Source organism: Tachysurus fulvidraco, chromosome 18 (assembly GCF_022655615.1).
Source record: "Tachysurus fulvidraco isolate hzauxx_2018 chromosome 18, HZAU_PFXX_2.0, whole genome shotgun sequence".
NCBI lineage: Eukaryota > Metazoa > Chordata > Actinopteri > Siluriformes > Bagridae > Tachysurus > Tachysurus fulvidraco.
This window is the reverse complement of record NC_062535.1, coordinates 4,394,663-4,399,807: the sequence shown is the minus strand read 5'-3', so window position 1 is coordinate 4,399,807 and position 5,145 is coordinate 4,394,663. Positions and strand designations below refer to the sequence as shown.

General features: G+C 40.9%; 1 long non-coding RNA gene across 1 annotated transcript; it reads right to left on the bottom strand.

Annotated features, from left to right (window-relative positions):
* Positions 1–396: 396 nt before the first annotated feature.
* LOC113648646 lies at positions 397–4,837 on the bottom strand. The gene is made up of 3 exons (XR_003441976.2): positions 4,781–4,837; positions 1,709–1,916; positions 397–898 (listed from the first exon to the last, which is right to left on the bottom strand). It is a non-coding gene; the product is annotated as an uncharacterized LOC113648646 (long non-coding RNA).
* Positions 4,838–5,145: the final 308 nt, after the last annotated feature.

Genomic DNA, 5,145 nt, shown 5'->3' with positions numbered 1-5,145 from the left:
TGTATGCAATGTAGAGCTCAATTAGTGAGTTGTCAGATGCTGTTCTTGGGTAAGGTAACTGTAAGGTTTGTTCAATTACATGGTTGATGCAGGTGGACCCCACTCTCCTTTATTCATTCAGTCATTTCATTCATTTTCTATCCGAACTTCTCGGGTCACGGGGAGCCTGTGCCCCCGTGATCTCAGGCGTCATCGGGCATCAAGGCAGGATACACCCTGGACAGAGTGCCAACCCATCGCAGGGCGCACACACACTCTCATTCACTCACACACTCACACACTATGGACAATTTTCCAGAGATGCCAATCAACCTACCATGCATGTCTTTGGACCGGGGGAGGAAACCGGAGTACCCCGAGGAAACCCCCGAGGCACGGGGAGAACATGCAAACTCCACACACACAAGGCGGAGGTGGGAATCGAACCCCCAACCCTGGAGGTGTGAGGCGAACGTGCTAACCACTAAGCCACCGTGCCCCCCCACTACAGAGAACAGTAAAGTTAAAAACTTTTTCCACTGCAAGACCAGTGTGTAAAGGGAAATGTATCTGGGATTTTCTTGTAAACTTATTCCTCATACAGTTCCAATGTAATAAAACTTTCTTATTAAGAATTTCTTTTTCTTTTCTTTTTTTTTTTTTTTTAGAAATCCATCTATTAGCTTTGATGAAGTGATGAAACAGAAGAGCAGGATTTTGGACCACCACTGTGGTGACATTTCCAGTCTGCCACAGGAAGAAGACTTTATTGAAATTCTTTCCAATAACGCTCCGGTTCCCAGCGGTGATGATGGTGGGTGTTGGCAAAGGCGTGAGTGCTCACCGCCCATGCTGTTGATCAGATTAATGGGCCGTGCGATGGAAGCGTTGGAGATGATGGCCGCTTCAGTCTGAACACCTAATGAGACATTAACTTAGCTTATAACTGCAAAAAAAAAAAAAAAGGAAACTTTTTTTTTTCATTATTGGAATAAATAGCAGTTTTTTGACATTGTGATTAGATACATACAATTTTCTGCAAGTATGAATTGCTCACTAGGTAAAGTACAATAAATCTAAGATTTTTTTTCTCTTTAAGATTACACAAGATAGTAAAAAAATATTTTTAGGCACGTTTGAAAAAAAGGTATTTTATCTTATCAGAAACAAAGAAGCCTAATATCCTTATGCCCTTACGGTGTACACTCCTTATCGTGTGCACTACATGTGGCCTCTGTCTAGTGCACTATATATTATATACTGTAGTGAGCTTTGTTTCAGTCTCACTGATAGTGATGTGAATAATATTTTTAACATTAGTGATTTATTCCTCTAGCTCCTCTATCTCATTCGATCGCACTGTAAGCAGCTGCTTGGAGTTTTTTTCTGCTGAGATTTTTAAAAATCCTATTAATCCACTCTCAGGCTGCCAAGAGGAAAACCAGCACTTCTGCTCTCTCTCTCTCTCTCTCTCTCTCTCTCTCTCTCTCTCTCTCTCTCTCTCTCTCTCTCTCTCTCTCTCTCTCTCTCTCGGGCAGTTTGTGATCTCACACTGAGGTTTACAGATGCTTTCATCTTGTCTCACTCCCAGACCGTGGTTCAGATGCCATTTCCTGTCGGATCATTCCCAGTAGCCACAGTAGGCGTTAATGTGCCTGTAAAATGCTCAGACCCTATTGGTGTTACGGACACGATACAATAACATACAGACACAATAGCACACACTCACCGTCTATTCCAGGTTGTGCATGAAATTCCCCTGCATGAGATCCGCAGTTTCTTTCAACCTCCAACAAGCTCAGTGGTCACAACAACCAAGCCACAGAGATTACATTTCCTCTCATTCTGATGTTTGTTGTTACACATTAACTGAAGCTCTTGACCTGCATCTGCATGACGCTGTATCGTGCTGCCATATGATCGGATGATTAGATAACCTGGGGGTGGGAAATAAAGCTTTTACTGTATCCGTGTCTGCATCGTCACACAATATTTTCTTTTTTATCTGTTGTTTGGTGAAGAAAAAAATGGTTGTACTGTAGTTTATTTATTTAGAAGGCAGTAGAGTCGGTATGTAACAGACAATTCATGGAAGTGTTTCAGCAGCTGGGTTGTCACCAACTAGGGTCATAATTAGGGCTTCTCTATCAGTAAGAGTGCAATCAGTCCACAGATATGTCAGATCTACGCATAAAGCCCCGCCATTACCACTGAAATATCAGACAGCCAATATTTGCTCAAACACACACTCATGTCTAGGATGTTGCTCTCATTTAAGCCGACAGGCAGATTTGAGAAATTCGGCACGGAGGATAAAAGCTTCTTGATAAATCTCTTTGCTATTTTTGACATGCAGGAAGTTCACTAAAGTCGGGTCGCTGCAGTGGGGTCAAGTCACGAATGCCGTCACTCGGACAAAGGGAACATGCAAACATACGAAATCAAACTACGGCTCTCAGGTCAAAAATGTCAGACATGTTGGTTGGATCTAGATTGCTTATTAAGGCAGAAATGTCTTGGAAGCAGATGTTCAATAAGTCAATAACTGTCCTTCATGTTGTAAAGGCAATTCAATTCACTGCCTTTGTGAGTCATAGTGAAACAGGAAGTGCATGCTCTTGACAAATAATATCACTTCACCACATGCGATATTTAGGATTAAAAAAGATTCACTCAACTAAATGACAGAAATACAAATAAATAAATAAATAAATAAAAATACTACCAGAACAGCATTTTTTTTTTTTTTTCGTTGTGAATCGATTGTGGACAGAGTGTCAGAGACATGGGCGAGAAAATTCAGACCCAGATGTGAAGATAGCTAAAAAAAAAACAAACATGATTCATTACATAAAAAATACAAAAAAAAAAAAAAAAAGGACAAGCACACTGGGAAAAATAAACCAAAAGGCCAAAAACAGTACCGAGCACACGGAGACAAAGACGAGGGTTAAACAGGAATATACACAGGCAGACAATTAGACACATGAGGGACATTAGAGACCTATGCTGAGGTGGGAAGGAATTAGACAAGGGCGGGGCAGACACGTGAAGACAAAACGTAAACAAAAACACATGGGACAGTAAAGAACACAGGAAAGTCCCCTAAAGGTCTGACAGGTAAAAAGCGAGGCAGGTGGGGGGAGCGAGGCACACAGTGAGACAGATGGGGAAAACGAGGCACTCGGTGGCATAGCCAGAGGGGGCCGAGCAACGTCCACAGCCAAACTAAGTCCTCGTGACAATCCCTGCCAAGCTGTGGCCAGACCCATGTCCAGAACGGGAGGGAGGGAGGAAAAAAATAAATAAATAAAAGCAAACAAATATGGGCCTGCAACATCTCCAGTGGACAAGAAGTGAGGTCCTCCGCAGGAAGAAGCAGACAAAATGAACAAAAATGAACCAACAGTCCAGGGAACAAAAAAAAAAAGGTTCTAAAAGACCAGAAAGAAAAGCCCAAAAGACACTCCACCAATTGATCGGTGCCAGAAGCATTCTCGCCTGGTCCGAGAGTGGCAGAATCCTTCTGTCAGAGACCGGGGGTCTTCATTATAAAATTCAGACCCAAATGCGAGGATAGCTAAAAAACACATATGATTTATTACATAAAACATAACAGAAAAAAAAAACAGGAACACACTGGGAAAAAGAAAACAAAACTCAAAAAAAAAAAAGACAGAGAACACGAAGACAATACAGAGACGAGGAATAAAATGGGAGACAATTAGACACATAAGGTAACTGTCATGACTCAGCCCGGACTTTGGCCACGTGCACTTGTTTGTTTATGTTCCTCATCACATGTCTGCCCTGTCCTCGTCTGTTCCTCCCTGTTTCCACACCCGTTCCTAATTGTATCTGATTGTCTTTTGTATTTAAGTGTGCCGCGTTGCCGATGGCAGCGCGGAATCTACTGTTGTCCTGTCCTGTCTTTAGTCCGTGTCATGTTTAGTGTTTCCTTTGCTATTAAACCCTGTTTTGTTTTGCTATCCTGCGTTTGGGTCCGCTTTCTCCGCTTTCAAACACATGCGACAATAGACAACTGCCGGACAGGATAATATGGTGTAGTCTAGCTAACAATCATCCACATACTTTACAGTATATTGTAGCATACCAGCTAATTCGGTGCAAATTAGCCATTAATGTGAACAGAATACTTTAGTTAAAAATTTTATTTTAATTGTAATGATTATTATTAATAGATAAAAGATTTAACAGATGGAAGGATGGATGGGTTTGACAGAAAGATTATGGAAATTATGGAATACCACTAAAGGTATAACAACACAGAACTTTTCTATTATTATTATTATTATTGTTATTATTATTATCTACATGCATACCTTTAAACAAAAAGAAATCCTCAATCATAATTTTGTCAAACATAAATAAAGCATTTAAGGTTCTGGGTTGTTAATCTGAGGATTGGGGTTCAAGCCCCAGCGCTGCTAAACTGGTACTGTTGGGCCCTTGAGCAAGGCCCTTAACCCTCACTGCTCCAGGGGCTCTGTATCATGGCTGTATCATGGCTGAGCATTTTTATCTAACCTAATTTATGGAGCTATGTAATGTAATAAAATAGTAAAAACATGCTAACATGTGGATATTAAATATTCTATGTTTGATGTGGATATTAAATATTCTATGTTTTATGTTCTATGTCTATCTTATATATCTTATATTATATATCTATAATATGCTCCAGTTGTCATTTCCTCATCAAAATAAAGTTTCTAAGCAATAAAAATAAACATTACATTAAAAAAAGGAAACAGAACATTGTTTTTACGAGCCTATTTACCAGCTGATCCACTGGAGATCTCATTGTGTCAAACGGTCGCCGCTTTCTCGTCTTCAGCTCTGAGACAATTAACCTAAAAGCATTCACAGGTGTCACATGCCTTTATAAATGATATCCCAGCAGTGGATTTTAGGACCCAGGGGATTCCCATTGCAGCAGTTTCAGGTTCCACATGGTGCCAACATTTTACTCAGCGACACTTCTGCAGCTCTCCTTGACTGATGAACCCCATATGTGCTTTACGCATCATAATTTTTCACAAACAGGTGAAGGCGCCTGGTTTATTGGCGGTTTCACGCCTCGCTGAGTGGGGGGGGCTGTTAGCGAAACTGGCACTATCATAGCCAACTATGCCAGGCTGAATG